The sequence below is a fragment of the Lithobates pipiens genome, unplaced genomic scaffold (assembly GCF_037356315.1).
Source record: "Lithobates pipiens isolate NorthernLeopardFrog02 unplaced genomic scaffold, aLitPip1_a1.2 Scaffold_28, whole genome shotgun sequence".
NCBI classification, from domain to species: domain Eukaryota; kingdom Metazoa; phylum Chordata; class Amphibia; order Anura; family Ranidae; genus Lithobates; species Lithobates pipiens.
The window spans coordinates 223,483,865-223,505,642 of NW_027507789.1; the positions used below are offsets into that span (position 1 = coordinate 223,483,865).

The following is a 21,778-nucleotide window of genomic DNA, read 5'->3' on the forward strand; positions in this document are numbered from 1 at the left end:
GAAAGCTGACCATAGAGAAGTTGACCGTCTCAATGATCTTTTGGAGGCCGGGCGCGATGTTATGACATCACTCCCGGCCTCTGCATTTGAAAAAATGACGCCACCTCGGCTGGGAAGCCAGGATCCGTTTTTTTTTTTTCAGGCTTCCCAGCCTAGAGGTGAGATCTGGGGACTCATAGTGGGACAGCACAGTGGTGTAGTGGTTAGCACTCTCACCTAGCAGTAAAAAGGGTCGCTGGTTCGAATCCCAACCACGACACTACCTGCCTGGAGTTTGCATGTTCTCCCTGTGCCTGCGTGGGTTTCCTCCGGGTACTCTCCAGTTTCCTCCCACACTCCAAAGACATGCTGGTAGTTTAATTGGCTTCTGTCCAAAATTGGCCCTAGTATATGAATGGGGACCTTGGATGGTGGGCTCCCTGAGGGTAGGGACTGATGTGAGTGTGCAATGTACAGGGATAGGGACAATTGTAGACACTCACTCAGGTTGAACTGGATGGACTGGTGTCTTTATTCAACCTTACTAACTATATAACTATAAAACTCAAGATCTCGCTGTAAAGAGGACCTTCCTATTACAAGGCATGTTTACATTCCTATCAAACCAGTGTAATAATTTTCCTCTAAAGAAAGAAAACTATGCAACACGTATATATCTCCTAAAAAAACGAGATATATATATATATAAAACTATATATACTCAAATATATAAAAAACACTGATCAACACATATGATAATACAGTGAAAATAAAAAGTGAAACAGTGAAAATATACTAATAAAAATAAAAGTGATCAGAATACTATAAAAATTATATAAAAATTAAAAATACACATAAAAATAAATGAAAAAATGTTAGTCCAAATAGAGAGGATCCAAATAACAGAGTCCACGTGAAAAAAGCGACCACTGTAAATCATCAGATTTGCGAAGCCCATATATCTTGATCACTTCTCAATAAATCACATATATATGTACCTTGCAGGAAAAATAATAATGGAAGCCTCCAATAGCGTAATACAGTTTCAGCACTTTAATAAAATAAAATCAAAACTCGACGCACTCACGTGAACAATAAATGAACAAGCCAAAATATAAACCACTCCACTTCACACTTGAACACTTCAGGTGCCCAAGTATACTGGGGCATTGGTGGTCACGGCGGACCTTTGAATAGGGATATGAATTACTCCTTCTCACCCCTCCTCACACGTCACGCCTGGTCTCACACAGCAGATCAGTGTCTGATACGGGCGCTTTAAAACAGCTCCTTTTCGTTTCCTCCGTCCAGCGCCACCTCACGCCACCCAGTTCACAAACTCTTCCTAAGCTATGTTCGCCAGATAGCCACGCCCCGACATGTTTCGTCATCAACAGACTTCTTCATGGGATTTACATTCCTGGTAATAGGAATAAAAGTGATGGAAAAAAAAAAAAGGAAAAAATAAAGTGGCAAAATAGAAAAATAAAAGCAAAATAAATAAAATAAAAAAAATGATTAATTTAAAGCGCCCCTATTTTTCACATTATGCAAAAAAATTGGGCTAACTTACAATTTTTTTGTTTTTTTTAATGCACTAAACTGTCCCCCCCTCCTCAAAAAAACGCTTTGGAAAAATGACTGCGCAAATACCGTGCAAGATAACAAGTTGCAACGACCGCCATTTTATTCCCTAGAGTCTCTTCTAAAAAAAAAAAAATCTATCTATCTATATATATATATATAAATATCTATCTATCTATCTATCTATATATATATATATATATCTCTATATCTCTATATCTATATCTATATATATATATATATATATATTATAATGTTTGGGGGTTCTGAGTAATAACTAAACGTAGGGACGAAGTGTCAGAATTGCCCCCCCCCCCGGGTAACAAGGGGTTAATTACAAATCAAAAAACTGACCGGACAGAACTACATACCCTTTTGGTCGGCACGACTGTGCAAATAGCATGGCATTTCCATTCTCTGACGGGTTCTCTTTAACTTACACAAACAATGGATCAAATAAGTGTCACAAACTTCCAGAAAGTTCCTCAAGGACCCGTCTATCTTTGCAAAAATGTTAATTGAGGATTGATTTCAAACAAACCCCCCCTCCCCCCCTTCCCCGGTCTACAGCCGGTTCAATAAAAGGTTTTTGAAGAGAAGAGCGATGGAAATGTCTGTTGTGGGCTCTTAGAAGTGACGATCCTCTGCACACAGCATGAAAAGATCGCATTGATGAGTTTTATAGGAAATAGTTCCTTTCTGTTCTGATTGAAGATGAGGAAAGGCCAAATACACATATATACGTCTGTGAGTGTACATTCATGTCTCTCAGGTCAGGGGGGGCAGGTAATGCCTGGAGGAATATTGGCTTTATACTGATTAATACTGAACATGAGAAGAGCAGAGAAATGACCGATCGATTGTTTATCATTAGAGGAACTTTTCTCTGCTTTCAGAGAAACAAAGAAAAAAAGAAGTATGAATCAATATCAGTGTTGGAGCTGAAATACAGTAAATGATATCGAACGATAAAGGTTACTGCGGAATGTTCACATTTTACCAACAAGCTTGTAATTATTCCATTCTGGATGTTCTGTTCACTGATAACAACCAAAATTAAAACCCAACATTCTGACAGCAAAATGTCACTGAGAATGCAGCCTATCCAACCACTAGAGAGCAGTGACATCACTGAGAATGCAGCCTATCCAACCACTAGAGAGCAGTGACATCACTGAGAATGCAGCCTATCCAACCACTAGAGAGCGGTGACATCACTGAGAATGCAGCCTATCCAACCACTAGAGAGCAGTGACATCACTGAGAATGCAGCCTATCCAACCACTAGAGAGCAGTGACATCACTGAGAATGCAGCCTATCCAACCACTAGAGAGCGGTGACATCACTGAGAATGCAGCCTATCCAACCACTAGAGAGCAGTGACATCACTGAAAATGCAGCCTATTTAACCACTAGAGAGCGCTGACATCACTGAGAATGCAGCCTATCCAATCACTAGAGAGTGGTGACAACACTGAGAATGCAGCCTATCCAATCACTAGAGAGTGGTGACATCACTGAGAATGCAGCCTATCCAACCACTAGAGAGCAGTGACATCACTGAGAATGCAGCCTATCCAACCACTAGAGAGCGGTGACATCACTGAGAATGCAGCCTATCCAACCACTAGAGAGCAGTGACATCACTGAGAATGCAGCCTATCCAACCACTAGAGAGCAGTGACATCACTGAAAATGCAGCCTATCCAACCACTAGAGAGCGCTGACATCACTGAGAATGCAGCCTATCCAATCACTAGGGACCGGTGACATCACTGAGAATGCAGCCTATCCAATCACTAGAGAGTGGTGACATCACTGAGAATGCAGCCTATCCAACCACTAGAGAGCAGTGACATCACTGAGAATGCAGCCTATCCAACCACTAGAGAGCAGTGACATCACTGAGAATGCAGCCTATCCAACCACTAGAGAGCAGTGACATCACTGAGAATGCAGCCTATCCAACCACTAGAGAGCAGTGACATCACTGAAAATGCAGCCTATCCAACCACTAGAGAGCGCTGACATCACTGAGAATGCAGCCTATCCAATCACTAGGGACCGGTGACATCACTGAGAATGTAGCCTATCCAATCACTAGAGAGTGGTGACATCACTGAGAATGCAGCCTATCCAATCACTAGAGAGCGGTGACATCACTGAGAATGCAGCCTATCCAACCACTAGAGAGCAGTGACATCACTGAGAATGCAGCCTATTCATTCACTAGAGAGCGGTGACATCACTGAGAATGCAGCCTATCCAATCACTAGAGAGCGGTGACATCACTGAGAATGCAGCCTATCCCATCACTAGAGAGCGGTGACATCACTGAGAATGCAGCCTATCCCATCACTAGAGAGTGGTGACATCACTGAGAATGCAGCCTATCCAACCACTAGAGAGTGGTGACATCACTGAGAATGCAGCCTATCCCATCACTGGAGAGCGGTGACATCACTGAGAATGCAGCCTATCCCATCACTAGAGAGTGGTGACATCACTGAGAATGCAGCCTATCCAACCACTAGAGAGTGGTGACATCACTGAGAATGCAGCCTATCCCATCACTGGAGAGCGGTGACATCACTGAGAATGCAGCCTATCCATTCACTAGAAAGCGGTGACATCATTGAGAATGCAGCCTAAGAAATGACACTTGTCTACAATGTAAAGTAGTGAGTGTACAGCTTGTATAACAGTGTAAATTTCCTGTCCCCTCAAAATAACTCAACACACGGTCATTAATGTCTAAACCGCTGGCAACAAAAGTCAGTACACCCCTAAGTGAAAATCTCCAGATTGGGCCCAATTAGCCATTTTCCCTCCCCCTGTGTCATGTGACTTGTTAGTGTTACAGGGTCTCAGGTGTGAATGGGGAGCAGGTGTGTACTCACTACTTATTTTGCAAAGATTGCCATTTTATTCTGCTAAAATACATATATATATCTAAAAGGTTTGGAGGTTCTAAGTGTTTTTGTAGCAAAAAATACTTATTTTAACTTGTAACAACAAATATCAGAAATAGGCTCAGGTGTAAAAGGGTTAATTAATGGCTGTGTGTTGAGTTATTTTATTTTGAGTTATACAAGCTGTACACTCACTACTTAACATTGTAGACAAGTGTCATTTCTTCAGTGTTGTCACATGAAAAGAGAGAAGAAAAGATTTACACAAATGTGACCGAGGGGTGTACTTACTTTTGTCAGATACTGTATATAGGGATAATGAGAACAAAATGTAAGAGATAATTAACATTATAAAACTGGCAGATGCCTAAAGATGGCTGATTGGGCCCTTGATATGTAAATCTTGGCTACTATGAAGAATGTTGCACTCGGATTCTCTGACCCTCTCTATTACCCCCATAGGGGTCCGACAGGTCATGTGACCCGGCGCAGGGACCAGCCTGGGCCAATCAATGGATCTGGTTGTGTTATCAGCTGCGGTGGAGTTGCAGCACAAGTGAGGCTCCATTCACACCAGCGCGTGTTTTTATGCTTTTTTGCAGAAACGCAGGACATTTTTTTTTAACATGGCTTCCTATGGAACACGTTCACATCAATGCGTTTTTGTGCCTCTGCGTTTTTGGAAAGGGTCAGGGACATTTTTTAAGCGCAAAATGTTGTTTTTATTTTTTTGCTTTTTTGCTTCAATAGACTTCAATGGAGAAGCTGCAGAAAAGCATGTAGTGCGTTTTACATTTTTAAATCTGCTCAACAACAAATTTCCCCAAAAAAATGTATAAAAAAAAACACAAAAAGAAAAAAAAAAAAAAAAACAGCAAAAAAGCGCAACAGAAACGCTCATGTATAGATGAGAAACGACACTGGCAAGGCTGCAGATGGACACTGATAAGGCTGCATTGATGGGCATTTAAATGTAAGTTTTTTTTCCTTAAATTTCCCTCCTAAACTTGGGATGCGTGTTATACGCCGGCGCGTGTTATACGCCGATAAATACGGTCATTTTCTTTTGAAAATCAGAAAATTTGTGCGTTTCGACATCGGATGGCGCCACCTTTGATTTTGAAATTCGGCCGACCAGGCCTTCAATTTCACCTTTCATTTTGCTACAGAAAATAATTTTCGTGGCTGGAATCTTCTTTTCTTTCCAGGAATCTTTTTTTTCTCCTTTCTGGAATGCCGCACACACACACACGATAAAACTATCCGCCTGGATTGTCCGTCAGACAATCCGGCCGTGTGTGTGCTAGTCCGCCGTACTTTTGAAATGAACGGACTTTCCCACAAACGGAGGAAAGTCCGTTCATTTTGAACCCGGCTCCAGGTAACCGGGACTAGCGAAGGAAGTCAATGTCGCCGCCTATGGCGCCGAGATTGACACGTCGCTGGCCCCCTCACCTGGTATGGACTTAAAGAGGCCCTACGCCGAAAAAACGGCGTGGGGGTTCCCCCCTAGGTCCATATCAGACTCTTATCCGAGCACGCAGCCCGGCCGGTCAGGAAAGGGGGTGGGGACGAGCGAGTGCCCACCCCCTCCTGAGCCGTACCAGGCCACGTGCCCTCAACATGGGGGGGGGGGTGCTTTGGGGAAGGGGGGGCGCGCGGGCCCCCCACCCCAAAGCACCTTGTCTCCATATTGATGAGGACAAGAGCCTCTTCCCGACAACCCTGGCCGTTGGTTGTCGGGGTCTGCGGGAGGGGGGCTTATCGGAATCCGGGAGCCCCCTTTGATAAGGGGGCCCCCAGATCCCAGCCACCCACCCTATGTGAATGAGTATTGGGGTACCATGTACCCCTACCTATTCACCTGTGAAAAAAAAAAGTGTAAAAATAAAACACAACACATGTTTTTAAAATGATTTATCGCACAGCTCCGGGGGTCTTCTTCCGTCTTGGGGGGGTCTTCTCGCCGGACTCCTCCGCTATCTTCTGCTCTTTTACTAGTTCTTTCACTAGCGGAGGAGCCCGACTTTCTTCTTCGTCGCCGCCGCCGTCCAGGGGTCTTCTTTCGACTTCGGGGGTCTTGTCCCCCTCTTCGGGGGTCTTGTCCCCCTCTTCGGTTCTTCTTGCCGGGCCATCGCGCCTTCTTCCAGCTCTTTTACAAGCGGTGGCCCGGTCTTCTATCGCCGCCGCCGCCGCCGCCACCACCTTCTCTTCTTCTTATTTCCGACATGTCCGATTACTCGAATTCGATGGCCGCACGGAAATCGGGCTGTTGCTGCAGCCCCACTGATGGTGCGAAATACGAACGAAAATTCTTAGATAAGGTTTTCAAAAGAAAATTCTTTTGAAATTCGACCCCGTGTATGGCCTGTCAAGGCTCTGTTCACATCTTGGCGTTCTGGATCACGGGGTAGCGGAATTACTGCGATCCCGAATCATGGAAAATTGTGGAACTCCCGTGCAATCCCCGTCACTTCCAATGGCACCCTAATCTTGGCACGATTTTGCCGTGACTGTCGCCTGACGAATTGCGGCAAAATTGTTTAAACTGATTTGTAGGGCGACAGGCGTTCCGCGATTCTGTTTGTGCGAGTTTACTGCGATTGTGCCCCCCCCCCCCGATGAATCACGGAAAAATTGCAGAGCGATCAGGGTGCCTTTGGAAGGGATTTGCCGTGATTCGGGATCACGGGGAGGAAATGCGGCATTTCCACCGCAATCCAAAACGCCAAGATGTGAACGGAGCCTAAATGGTAAAACACAGCTCGTCACACTGCTTCCTTGATGGTTTTTTTTTTTTTAAACTTTATTTGAAGTGCCACAAAGTGACAATTTATTGATGTCACTGTACAGTGCATGTAGTACCACTCAGTGCAGAAGAATGTTGACGTGGTCGATCTTCCAGGACCACGCATCACCCAGCGCTATGGTGTGAATGGGGCACATAGAAAACAATGGTGCCCTATCCAGTGCGGAAAAACACACGTAGTGAGAACATGCCCTCAGAAATCTAAGCCCTTGTACACACGGTCGGAGATTCCGACAACCAAATCCGTCGGATTTTGTCCGAAAACTGTTGCATACACACGGTCGGACAAAGTTGTTGGAAAATCCGAAGTGATGACGTTATTTCGTTACGATGGGACTACGTTCAGGCTAGTAGCCAATAGCTTTGATGTAGGAATTTGATCTGAGCATGCGTGGCACTTTGTCCGATCGGAATTCTCTACACATGATCGGAGTATGTCCGATCGGAGCATTTTGTCGGAAAATATTTCCGGCAAGTTGGAAAATTTGGTCCGACGGATATTCCGATGGAAACAGTCCAATGCAGACCACACACAGTCCGATGGAGACCACACACAGTTGGAATATCCGACAAAACGCTCCGATAGGAAACATTCCGACGAGAATCTCCGACCGTGTGTACAAGGGCTTACAGTGAGGCTCAATTCACATCTATGCATGTGGCTTTTGAGCTTTTTTGCAGTGCTTTTTTTTTTTTTTTTTTTTTTTTGTGCTTTCCACAATATTTTTTTTACCTCAGTTTGCGTTTTTTGGGGGGAGGGAATTTGTTGTTGTGCAGAATAAAAAACAACAAAAAAAACCCCACAAAAACGCACTTTTCTGCAACCTCTCCATTGAAGTCTATTGAACCAAAAACGCAAAAAAAAAAAATAAAAAAAAAAACACGTTTTGCGTTTAGGAAAAAAATCCCCTGACTAATTCCAAAAACGCAGAGGCACAAAAGCGCATTGGTGTGAAAATGTTCCATAGGAACCCATCTTAGAAATAATGTCCTGAGTTTTTGCCAAAACGGTGTGAATGGAGTACATGGCAGATTGTAGGCATTCTTCGGTGCAATGAACGTCTGACCTTGCGGAGGGAGCAGGTCGTCTCTGGGGGGTGCAGCAGGTAGTCTCTGGGGGGCGCAGCAGGTCGTCTCTGGGGGGGGCGCAGCAGGTCGTCTCTGGGGGGGGCGCAGCAGGTCGTCTCTGGGGGGGCGCAGCAGGTCGTCTCTGGGGGGGGGGGCGCAGCAGGTCGTCTCTGGGGGGGGGGGGGGCGCAGCAGGTCGTCTCTGGGGGGGGGGCGCAGCAGGTCGTCTCTGGGGGGGGCGCAGCAGGTCGTCTCTGGGGGGGGCGCAGCAGGTCGTCTCTGGGGGGGGCGCAGCAGGTCGTCTCTGGGGGGGGGGCGCAGCAGGTCGTCTCTGGGGGGGGGGGGCGCAGCAGGTCGTCTCTGGGGGGGGGGCGCAGCAGGTCGTCTCTGGGGGGGGGGGCGCAGCAGGTCGTCTCTGGGGGGGGGCGCAGCAGGTCGTCTCTGGGGGGGGCGCAGCAGGTCGTCTCTGGGGGGGGCGCAGCAGGTCGTCTCTGGGGGGGGGGGGGCGCAGCAGGTCGTCTCTGGGGGGGGCGCAGCAGGTCGTCTCTGGGGGGGGCGCAGCAGGTCGTCTCTGGGGGGGCGCAGCAGGTCGTCTCTGGGGGGGGGCGCAGCAGGTCGTCTCTGGGGGGGGGCGGAGCAGGTCGTCTCTGGGGGGGCGGAGCAGGTCGACTCTAGGGGGGGCGGAGCAGGTCGTCTCTGGGGGGTGGAGCAGGTCGCAGAGCAGGAGAGATGCTGACCTCCATTCACCGACTCTCTGGGGCCGTCCAGGATAACAGCTGGAATCATCAGAGCGATCGGTCAGCTGCCTCCAATCACCGGAGATCCCGGGAATACATTCTATCCATAGGTGTGCGCAGCCTATTGCATTCAAGCACACATGAAGGCCACCCGCTGTCACGGGAAGGAGGCTCTGGTGGTGGGAGACAGTTGATTGAGAGCATATTACACTACAGCCTAAATACGAGTGTAACGTGTTCCTACAGTTGAACCTAGCCTTTAATATAATGGGGGCATTTACACTCGCCACTGGCATCCCCCAACCACCCACCTGGTGCCGCCCCCTGGATAATGCCAATGGACATGGGTTGATTAGGGTGTGCCCAGGCACATCCGGCACACCCTGTGTGCACGCCTATGATTCTATCCTATATGTGCAACTCAGAATGGAGGGGAAGGACAGGAAGTCCTTGAGTGGCCATTTCATTACCTGGACATGTTTAACCCCCTTTAATATCGGGCGCTCCCCCCCCCCTTCCTGCCCAGGCCATTTTCCAGCTTTCAGCGCTGTCGCACTTTGAATGACAATTGTGCGGTCATGCTACACTGTACACAAATTAGAGTTTTATCTTCTTTTTTTTTTCACACAAATAAAGCTTTCTTTTGGTGGTATTTAATCACCTCTGGGTTTTTTTTTTTTTTTTTTTTTTTTTTTTTTTTGCTTTTTGGTTAAAAAAACGAAAAAAGGATCGAAAATGTAGAAAAAAATATATACGCTTTTCTTAGTTTCGGTCAGTAAAATTTTGCAAATAGGTAATTTTTCTCCTTCACTTGTGGGCATTGATGGATACTGATAGGTGGCACTGATAAGGAGGCACTACTATGCCACACTGATGGCCACTGATAGGTGCCACTGGTGGGCACTGATAGGTGGCACTGATAGGCAGCACTGGTGGGCACTGATAAGGAGGCACTAATATGCCACATTGATGGGCACTGATAGGTGGGACTGATGGGCACTGATAGGCAGCACTGGTGGGATCCGATAGGTGGCAATTATGGGCACTGATAGGCAGCACTAGTGAGCACTGATGAGGAGGCACTAATATGCCACACTGATAGGTGGCACTGATAGGCACCACTGGTGGGCACTGATAGGCAGCACTGGTGGGCACTGATAGGTGGCAATTATAGCAGTGATAGGCAGCACTAGTGAGCACTGATGAGGAGGCACTAATATGTCACACTGATAGGTGGCACTGATGGACACTGTCGGGCACCACTGATGGGCACTGATAGGCAGCACTGGTGGGCACTGATGGGCTGCACTGGTGGGCACTGATGGGGGAGGCACTAATATGCCACACTGATGGGCACTGATAGGTGGGACTGATGGGCACTGACAGGCACCACCGGTGGGCACTGATGGCAGCACTGGTGGGATCCGATAGGTGGCAATTATGGGCACTGATAGGGAGCACTAGTGAGCACTGATGAGGAGGCACTAATATGCCACACTGATAGGTGGCAACTGATAGGCAGCACTGGTGGGCACTAATAGGCAGCACTGGTGGGCACTGATAGGCAGCACTGGTGGGCACTGATAGGCAGCACTAGTGAGCACTGATGAGGAGGCACTAATATGCCACACTGATAGCTGGCACTGATGGGCACTGTCGGGCACCACTGGTGGGCACTGATGGGCAGCACTGGTGGGCACTGATGAGGAGGCACTAATATGCCACACTGATGGGCACTGATAGGTGGGACTGATGGGCACTGACAGGCACCACCGGTGGGCACCGATAGGTGGCAATTATGGGCACTGATAGGCAGCACTAGTGAGCACTGATGAGGAGGCACTAATATGCCACACTGATAGGCAGCACTGGTGGGCACTGATAGGCGGCAATTATGAGCACTGATAGGCAGCACTAGTGAGCAGGCACTAATATGCCACACTGATAGGCACCACTGGTGGGCACTGATAGGCAGCACTGGTGGGCACTGATGAGGAGGCCACTAATATGCCACACTGATGGGCACTGATAGGTGGGACTGATGGGCACTGACAGGCACCACCGGTGGGCACCGATAGGTGGCAATTATGGGCACTGATAGGCAGCACTAGTGAGCACTGATGAGGAGGCACTAATATGCCACACTGATAGGCACCACTGGTGGGCACTGATAGGCAGCACTGGTGGGCACTGATGAGGAGGCACTAATATGCCACACTGATGGGCACTGATAGGTGGGACTGATGGGCACTGACAGGCACCACCGGTGGGCACCGATAGGTGGCAATTATGGGCACTGATAGGCAGCACTAGTGAGCACTGATGAGGAGGCACTAATATGCCACACTGATAGGCACCACTGGTGGGCACTGATAGGCAGCACTGGTGGGCACTGATGAGGAGGCACTAATATGCCACACTGATGGGCACTGATAGGTGGGACTGATGGCCACTGACAGGCACCACCGGTGGGCACCGATAGGTGGCAATTATGGGCACTGATAGGCAGCACTAGTGAGCACTGATGAGGAGGCACTAATATGCCACACTCATAGGTGGCACTGATAGGCACTGTCGGGCACTGATAGGCAGCACTGGTGGGCACTGATGGGCTGCACTGGTGGGCATTGACAGATGGCACTTTTTGCGATTCGGCACTGTGTCACTTTAACTGACAATTGCGCGGTGGTGTTTTTCCCCGCACATAAGAGAAGAAAAGCTTTCTTTTGGTGGTATTTGATCGCCTCTGCGGTTTTTATTTTTTGCGCTATAAACAAAAAAAAAGCGTAAATTTGAAAAAACACATTCTTTTTTACATTTTGCTATAATAAATATCCCCCCAAAAATATAGAAAAAAAACATTTTTTCCCTCAGTTTAGGCCGATACGTATTCTTCTACATATTTTTGTTAAAAAAAAAAAAAAAAAGAAGAAGAGCAATAAGTGTTTATTGATTGGTTTACGCAAAAGTTATAGCGTCTACAAAATAGGGGATAGATTTATTGCATTTTTATTATTATTCTTTTTTTATCAGTAATGGCGGCGATCTGCGATTTTTATCGTGACTGCGACATTTTGACAGACACATCGGACAATTTTGACACTATTTTGGGACCATTGGCATTTATACAGCGATCAGTGCTATAAAAATGCACCGATTACTGTGTAAATTACACTGGCAGTGAAGGGGTTGAACACTAGGGGGCGATCAAGGGGTTAAGTGTGTCCTAGGTAGTGATACTAACAGTGGGGGGGGGGGGGGGAGGTGGTGGGCTTCCACTCACATGACAGCGATAACTGCTCTCAATGCCTTGTTTACATAACCAGCTCCATGACACGATTGCTGGGAGACTGGCGGACATCGAGTCCGCAGGTCCCGTGGGCGTGGTCACGCTGTGCGCGGCGGGCACACACACCGCTAGCCTCGCCAATTAAAGAGGAATGTACAGGTACACCCACTGCTGCCATCGTGCTGACATATATCGGCGTGCAGCAGTCGGCAAGTGGTTGAGGACCGCCCGCCGCGTACAGCGTGACCGTGCCCGCGGGACCTGCGGACTCGATGGCCGCCGGTCTCCCGGGCAATCGCATGACGGAGCCGCAGAACGGGGAGATGATTATGGCTCCTCTGCGCGAATCGCCGTCATTGAAGACCTCAAATCCAGCTGTGGGTGGTCGGGCACTTACCCGCTCGTGTGGCGGGGGGGGGGGGGGGGGAGGGCTGTGGTGACCTCTCCTGGAGCGCGGGCAGCGGCAGCTCCGGTGTCCGCTCCTCAAGCTTGGTGTTTCCTCTTCTGCCAAAGCGATAGGCATCCAATAGGATCGCCTGACACTTTGGCAAACTGAGAACAGGTTTCACGATCTGCCTCCTCTGATTGGCGGGGAGGAACTTTAGTGTGAAAAGAAGTGGAAGACGGCCGCCGCTTTGGAAAGCATTCCAGTAGCCAATGAGAAAGCCGGCTGCCCGCTGCATAAAACAATACCGGGGTGATGGCGGATATCTGTGCGCTGAAATTAAAAAAGTACAGCGGGCTCTACTCCTTTCCAATGAGGCGCAGTGCAAAGCAACCGCATGGCGGCCCACGGAACTTTCTGAAATGTTACTGTGTGACTGTTTAGTAAAGTTTGTTGAAAAAAAAAAAAAAGAAACATTGCTCTGCTCTATGATCGGCACTGCAGTTGTCCCACCATATTCCCCCCCCCCCCACCAGATGTTAGCTTTGTAACACAACAGTTGGTGTCCATTGACTGATCAGACTGCAACGGGGGCTGATCTGTGTCAAACATTTGTGAACACCACTCAAGAACTGCACAAGCAGTATATGATTGTCTCCAGGACTGGGACAAGTGGTGGGGTAGGAGGGTCGGTGGCCCTGAGCACTGTGGTGTCATATGAGATGGGGGAGGACACCACGAGAAGATTGGAGGGCAGGGGATTTGTGTTGGGAAGGGGAATTTGGGGACAGCTGGGCATAGGAATTGTTCTAGGAGGAGAAATGTGGGGGGGGAGGGGTGCTAGAAGTGGTGAGATTAGGGGATTTGTGTTTGGAGAGGGGATTGGGGGGGGGTGTTAATAGAAGTGATATGGTAGAGGGGGGTAGGGAATTGTGCAGGCAGGGGATTTTTTTGGGGGGGGGTGGGATTTGTGTTTGTAGGGATGATTAGGGGGGGGGGTATTTGTGCTAGGAGGGGTGGGGTTTGTGTTAATAGGGATGATTGGGAGGAAGGGGCTAGAAAGGAGGATGGGGGGAGGATTTTGTGCTGGGAGGGAGGATTTGATGGGGTTTGTGTTAGAAGAGGTGATATGGGGTAGAAGGGGACATCAAATGTGTGGGAGGGAATTTTTTCTTTGTAGGGGAGGGGGTGTTAGTAGGGATGATTAGGGATATTTGTGCTAGGAGGAGAATTTGGGGAGAGGGGAGTTGTGCTAAAGGGGGGGATTTGTGCCAGGAGGGGGGGTGGGGGGGATTTGTGCTAGGAGGGGGGGTGGAGGGGGGTGCAAGGAGAGGGAATGGGGGGGATTTATGCTAGGAGAGGAAATGGGGGGGGATTTGTGCTGGGGGTTTGTGCTAGGGGGGATGGGGGCTTTGTGCTAGGAGGGGGGATGGGGGGATTTGTGTTGGGGGGTTTGTGCTAGGGGGAGGGGGGTTTGTGCTAGGAGGGGGGTGGGGGGATTTGTGCTATGAGGGGGATGGGGGGGATTTGTGATAGGAGGGGTGATTTGTGCTAGGAGGGGGTGGGGGATCTGTGCTAGGTGGGAGGATGTGATAGGAGGGGGGATGGGGGATCTGTGCTAGGAGGGAGGATGGGGGAATCTGTGCTAGGAGGGGGGATGGGGGTATGTGATAGGAGGGGGGATGGGGGATCTGTGCTAGGAGGGGGGATGGGGGATCTGTGCTAGGAGGGAGGATGGGGGAATCTGTGCTAGGAGGGGGGATGGGGGTATGTGATAGGAGGGGGGATGGGGGATCTGTGCTAGGAGGGAGGATGGGGGAATCTGTGCTAGGAGGGGGGATGGGGGTATGTGATAGGAGGGGGGATGGGGGATCTGTGCTAGGAGGGAGGATGTGATAGGAGGGGGGATGGGGGATCTGTGCTAGGAGGGAGGATGGGGGAATCTGTGCTAGGAGGGGGGATGGGGGTATGTGATAGGAGGGGGGATGGGGGATCTGTGCTAGGAGGGGGGATGGGGGATCTGTGCTAGGAGGGAGGATGGGGGAATCTGTGCTAGGAGGGGGGATGGGGGTATGTGATAGGAGGGGGGATGGGGGATCTGTGCTAGGAGGGAGGATGGGGGAATCTGTGCTAGGAGGGGGGATGGGGGTATGTGATAGGAGGGGGGATGGGGGATCTGTGCTAGGAGGGAGGATGGGGGAATCTGTGCTAGGAGGGGGGATGGGGGTATGTGATAGGAGGGGGGATGGGGGATCTGTGCTAGGAGGGAGGATGGGGGAATCTGTGCTAGGAGGGGGGATGGGGGTATGTGATAGGAGGGGGGATGGGGGATCTGTGCTAGGAGGGGGGATGGGGGATCTGTGCTAGGAGGGAGGATGGGGGAATCTGTGCTAGGAGGGGGGATGGGGGTATGTGATAGGAGGGGGGATGGGGGATCTGTGCTAGGAGGGAGGATGGGGGAATCTGTGCTAGGAGGGGGGATGGGGGTATGTGATAGGAGGGGGGATGGGGGATCTGTGCTAGGAGGGAGGATGGGGGAATCTGTGCTAGGAGGGGGGATGGGGGTATGTGATAGGAGGGGGGATGGGGGATCTGTGCTAGGAGGGAGGATGGGGGAATCTGTGCTAGGAGGGGGGATGGGGGTATGTGATAGGAGGGAGGATGGGGGGATCTGTGATAGGAGGGGGGATTTGTGATGGGGGTGGCTTAGGATGTGTACTTGGAGAGGAAATTTGAGGGATTTAAAGGGGGCAATTTGAGCTGGGAGGGGGGGATTTCAGCTGGAGGTGGACTTTTACTCTGGGAGGAGGGTGAATTTATGCTTAGGGGGTAAGCATGCAGATAAGTGCTTGATTTTTTTTTTTGGGGGGGGGGGGGGGTTTGTTTACACATATTGCTGATACATCTTGGGGTGGGGGGGGGGGGGGTATTGACCCTGAGCTCTAGGTTGTCTCATTCCTAAGTCAGCAACTCCGGAAGGATGGTGCCATTTTTGCTCAGGTGTCCCACTTTTCTCCCCTCTGTTTTCACCTGGTGATCTGCACAGGAACACACCCCCTGTATTAGAGCATCCCCCTCCTCCAGAGCCCCCCCCCTCCTTCAGGGCTGCTGTTAGAAATCGCAGGGCCCCATACCAACTTGATAGGGCCCCCTTCCCCCAGCCAAAGGTGACTGAGGATATCGATTTATCAGTCCATTTCTCTACAGCCTGAGCTACACAGATGAATGAGTAGGAAGCGCTCCGAGGCTTCCTACTCATTCACAAACTGAAGCATAGTAAACACAGTGTGCTTCAGTGATGAATGGGCGCAGGAGTGATTGGTAGTGATCTCCCACTGTGTTCATTCAGACAAGGAAGGGGCCATCCCCCTGCTGCTGGCAGGAGAGAAGTCGGGGGGACTGCTGGGAGAGGGGGCACATGGGGAGGGCAGTGGATGGAAGGGGTGCATGTGATAGAACCAATCCTCCTGCAGTGCAGCCAGAGGGAGGAAGAGGATGAGAAGCTGGGAGCGCTGCAGGGGCAGACAGAAGAGGAGATGAGGGAAGCCGGAAGCACTGTGGGGAGCGGCGGCACATGGGGAGGGCAGTGGATGGAAGGGGTGCATGTGATAGAACCAATCCTCCTGTAGTGCAGCCGGAGGGAGGAAGAGGATGAGAAGCTGGGAGCACTGCAGGGGCAGGCAGAAGTGGAGAGGAGGGAATCCGGGAGCACTGTGGGGAGAAGGGGCACACAGCAGATGGAAGCAGTACATGTGATAGAACCAATCCCCATGCAGCGCAGCCGGAGGGAGGAAGAGGAGGAGCGGAGGGAATCCGGGAGCACTGCAGGGGGGAAAGGGGCAATAGGGGGGCAAGACAGCAGATGGAAGCAGTACATGTGATAGAACCAATCCCCCTGCAGTGCAGCCGGAGGGAGGAAGAGGAGGAGCGGAGGGAATCCGGGAGCACTGCAGGGGGGAAAGGGGCAATAGGGGGGCAAGACAGCAGATGGAAGCAGTACATGTGATAGAACCAATCCCCATGCAGCGCAGCCGGAGGGAGGAAGAGGATGAGAAGCTGGTAGCACTGCAGGGGGAGGCAGAAGAAGAGAGGAGGGAAGCCAGGAGCACTGCAGGGGGAAAGGGGCAATAGGGGGGCCAGACAGCAGATGGAAGAGGTGCATGTGCTAGAACCAATCCCCATGCAGTGCAGCCGGAGGGGAGAAGAAGAGGAGAAGCTGATAGCGCTGCAGGGGGAGACAAAAGAGGATTGGTATCTGCAATAAGACAGGACATCTGGACCTCCTGCTCAGCAGGTACTCGGGGCCCCCCTTTTGAACTGATGGGGCCCCGGCCCAGTACAGGATGACTGGCTTTACTGCCTTATCAGTGACGCTAGTGCCCCCCCCCACTCTGGAGGAATGAGCACAGGGGGCACCTTTGGACAGCTGCATTGTCAGTCTGGGAGGGAGGGGAGTGTTGGATGGACTAGCAGATTTAAATGCACAAACAGACTTCAACTTTTTATAACCAGTTACAGTTTTTTTTTTTCCTCTTTTGGGATAAAACTTTTACACAAATAAAAGCTGATCATTGTAAGCACCCCCTGTTAGTGCTAAATGGTTTGTCTCATCCATGTAAACTGATACATTCTTCTGTGAAAAAAAAAAAAAAATTATACATTCTTCTGTGAAATAAAAAACCTGATACATTCTGCTTGTGAAAAACGACAGACTTGCTGGCTGAATCACCAGATGAAAATAAAGGGAAGAAAGCCTAAAAAAAAAAAAAAAAAAAAAGAAAACTAAAGCAGCCGTCACATCTAGGAATGTTTCTGGTGTAATACGGCTTTAAGTCCTCCTGGTACTTTTATTGTAGTAGTGGGAAAGGCACAAGGAAAAGCCCCCCCTCCCCCTACCTCCATTATTCAGCTAATTATTCCTCAATGCCGGTGGCGCCCCCCAGCCCCCCCCCCGCTGTCATCATAAATATATCTTCATTTTAGGACAATTTGGTGCGGTGACAAGTCCAGGAGGGTCAGGAATTAGGCGTTGGCGTCCGCAGACGGGTGTCATGTGAAAAGGTCAGGGGAGCGGACGGATGATGATGATGTGTGACAGCGGCGAGCCCCGCGCCTGCCCTCCTCGGTGCCCACGGGCTGCCAGCGTCTGGAGAACACAGCCTGCAGCAGCCCCAGTCCTCCGGAGAAGCGAGAGACGCAGGATAGCTAATGCGGTGAAGTCGTCCCCCTCCTCCGTGCCCAGCATGTGCCAGACACAACAGCGAGCGCTGGGCAGTCGCAGAGAGGAGGGGGGGGAGCCGGTGCGGCAGTCTGCGATAATCCCACTCCCTGCTGGAGGCCAAGGCGGCCACCGATCCCAGAATCCTCTCTGCTCACGTCAACCTTTACACTCCGACAGGGTTGTGATTGGTGGTTTGTAGAGGAATGAGAAGTCTCCCGGCGCAACGTAAACGATGATGTCGAAACCGCGTGCGTTTATTGGGCGCAGAGACCAGGATCTGGATTTGTGACGGGCGAAGGTTTTGGGCCCAAATCTGCAGGAAGCGGTCGCACAACCAATCAACTGCAGCTTGGTGGCAATATCCATTGTCCAAATCTGGGCATGTGATAGGTGCGAGCACAGGGTGCGCCGGAGGTGCCTGGGCACCCCCTAATCACCCCATATGCATTAGCATCATCACTCTGTGTGCCGCCAGGAAGATGGGAAAGATCTCCCTCTTACCGGCTCTTGTTCACTGTGCCGGCAGGGAGATCGATGTGCCGGGGTCATATATATGTAGACGCACGCACACCCAAATGCAGGGGTCTCAAACTGGCGGCCCTCCAGCTGTTGCAAAACTACAAGTCCCATGAAGCATTGGAAGGCTGACTTATAGTTCTGCAACAGCTGGAGGGCCGCCAGTTTGAGACCCCGTGCCCTAATGCAATAGTAAGACATGTGCAATTCGTTTCGTTCTGAATTTGTTTTTTTAACGAATCTCGCCAAATTTTTGAAATTTACACATTTTTGAATTTACGAATTCTTGAAATTTACACATTTTTGAATTTACGAATTCTTGAAATTTACACATTTTTGAATTTACGAATTTTCGAAAATATTCGAATTTATGAATATTCTGAAAAAAAAAAAAATGTGTTAATTCAGATGTTTATGAATTAACGACAACCTGTTTAACAAATTTTTCTGAATATTCATAAATTTGAATATTTCGAAAATTTGTACATTCAAAAATGTGTAAATTCAAAAATGTGTAAATTCAAAAATGTGTAAATTTCGAAAATTAGTAAATTTCGAAAATTTGTAAATTCAAAAATAATATTTAATTAATTCTAGGTATTGGAATTTCCGTTCAAATTTGTCTGTTAGTGAATGTAACGAATACGAGTTTATCCGAAGTTCCGAAATTATCCGAAATAACGAACGCCGTATCGGAACAGAACTAATTAACAATTAATAATAATTATAAAAAGTTTTTATTATTATTTTAATTTATCATTCCGTTCCATTTTTTCTTTTTTAGCTACGGCATTTGCTATTTCGGATAATTCGTAACTTCAGATAAATTAGTATTTGTTACATTCACTAGCAGACAAATTTGAAAGGAAATTCCAATACAATTTAATAAATAGAAGCAAACTAGCCAGAGCCCCGGTCATTTTTTTGCAGTCAACGATTGGCTTTCTCATGAAAGCACTCAGAGCGGCTCATTAGCCACTGGATCGCTTTCAGAAACGACGGACTCCGCCCCCCCCCGCCAGCCCCACCCAAGGTCACGAGCTGGTGTTTCTCGGGCTTGACATTTTTACAAGAAATGATACGACGGTGCGGCCAGTTGGTCACGGAGGCGATAAAAGGCCAGATTGTCCCTATGGCGTTGGAGGACCAGAGTGAGGTCACTTCCGGTCCAGGGAGAAAGTAACTAATTTTTGGGGATTTCTTTTAAGCAAAAGATTTTTTTTTTAAAAATTGTGTTTTGACCTTTTGCTTTTAAAGGTAAATGAGAGATCTCGAGTCTTTTTGACCCCAGATGTCTCCATAAAGAGGACCTGTCATCCTTATTATTTTTGATCGCCTCTACGGCCTTGGAGGACCAGAGCAACGTCATGACATCACTTCCAAGCCAGGGAGGAAGTAAACTATTTTTTTTTTTTAAAAGCATTTAATTTTTTGGATCTTTTAAAGGTAAAGGAGAGATTTGGGGTCACCGGGATAGAGGAGATATCTGGGCTCCCCACATCTCTCCATAAAGAGGACCTGTCATCCTCATCGTCTCTGATAGCCTCTATGGTCTTGGAAGACTGAAGCGACGTCATGATATCATTTCGCATCCCGGGTGGACGCAAACTATTTTTTTTTTTTTTTAAAGCATAAGATCAAAAGCATTTTATATTTTACTTTTAAAGGTATAGGAGAGATTTGGGGTCTTTTTGACCTCAGATCTCTCCATGAAGAGGACCTGTCATCCTCATCGTCTCCGATTGCCTCTATGGCCTCGGAGGACCGGAGCGACGTCATGATTTCACTTTCAGTCCAGGGTGTAAGTAACCGTTTTTTTTTTTTTTTAAAGCAGAAGATCAAAAAAAAAAAAAATTGGTTTTGATCTTCTGAAAAGGTTTGGAGTCTCCAGGGTACAGGTGATATCTGGGGTCTTATAGACCCCAGATGTCTTCATAAAGAGTACCTGTCATCCTTATTTCTTTTTTTTAAGCTTTAAAAATCTAAAAGAAGAGATTTGGGGTCTCCAATATAGGGGATATATCTGGGGTCCTATAGATTAAAGAAACCATTTTTTTTTTATCTTTTGCTTTTAAAGGTAAAGGAGAGATTTGGTTTCTCCAGGGTTGATGAGATATCTGGGATCTTATAGACCCTAGATATCTCCATGAAGAGGATCTGTCATCCTTTTTTTTTTTTTTTTTTTTATTTTTTTTTTTAAGAAAAAGATTTAAAAAAAAGTGTTTTGATCTTTTGCTTCTAAAGGTAAAAATCTGGGGTATTTTTGACCCCAGATCTCTCCATAAATAGGACCTGTCATCCTCATCTTCTCTGATTGCCTCTATGGCCTTCAGAGTGCCGAAGCGACGCCATGATATCACTTCCCATCCAGGGTGGACGTAAACAATTTATTTTAAAGCAGAAGATCAAAAGATAATTGGTTTTGATCTTTTGCTTTTAAAGGTAAAGAAATGATTTAGGGTCTCCAATATCGGGGATATATCTGGGGTCCTATAGACCCCAGATGTCTCCATAAAGAGGACCTGTCATCCTTATAGTCTCTGATCGCCTCTACTGCCTTGGAGGACCAGAGCGATATGACATCACTTCCTGTCTAGGGTGGAAGTAAACAATTTTTTTTTTTAAAGCATAAGATCAAAACATTTTTTTTTTGATCTTTTGCTATAAAGGTAAAGGAGAGATTTGGAGTCTTCAGGGTTGAGGAGATATCTGGGATCTTATAGACCCCAGATGTCTCCATAAAGAAGATCTGTCATCCTTATTTCTTTTTTTTTTTTGAAAAAGATAAAAAAGAAACAAAAAAGGAAGTGTTTTGATCTTTTGCTTTTAAAAAGGTAAAAACCTGGGGTCTTTTTGACCCCAGATCTCTCCATAAATAGGACCTGTCATCCTCATCTTCTCTGATTGCCTCTATGGCCTTCAGAGGGCCGAAGCGACGTCATGATATCACTTCCCATCCAAGGTGGACGTAAACAATTTATTTTTAAAGCAGAAGATCAAAAGATAATTGGTTTTGATCTTTTGCTTTTAAAGGTAAAGGAAAGATTTGGGGTCTCCAATATAGGGAATATATCTGGGGTCCTATAGACCCCAGATGTCTCCATAAAGAGGACCTGTCATCCTTATCACCTCTGATCGCCTCTACGACCTTGGAGGACCAGAGCGATATGACATCACTTGTCTAGGGTGGAAGTAAACTATTTTTTTTTAAAGCATAAGATAAAAAAAAAAAAAAAATTTGTTGATCTTTTGCTTTTAAAGGTAAAGGAGAGATTTGA

At 48.2% G+C, this 21,778-nt stretch overlaps 1 long non-coding RNA gene across 1 annotated transcript in view; it reads right to left on the reverse strand.

The window, feature by feature from the left end:
- Positions 1 to 1,017: 1,017 nt before the first annotated feature.
- The window catches only part of LOC143934947 (uncharacterized), a 31,648-nt gene continuing 10,887 nt past the window's right edge, over positions 1,018 to 21,778 (reverse strand). Inside the window, exon 2 of the long non-coding RNA XR_013263446.1 lies at positions 1,018 to 1,399. This is a non-coding gene — a long non-coding RNA (uncharacterized LOC143934947). The remainder of the gene's footprint in view (positions 1,400 to 21,778) is intronic.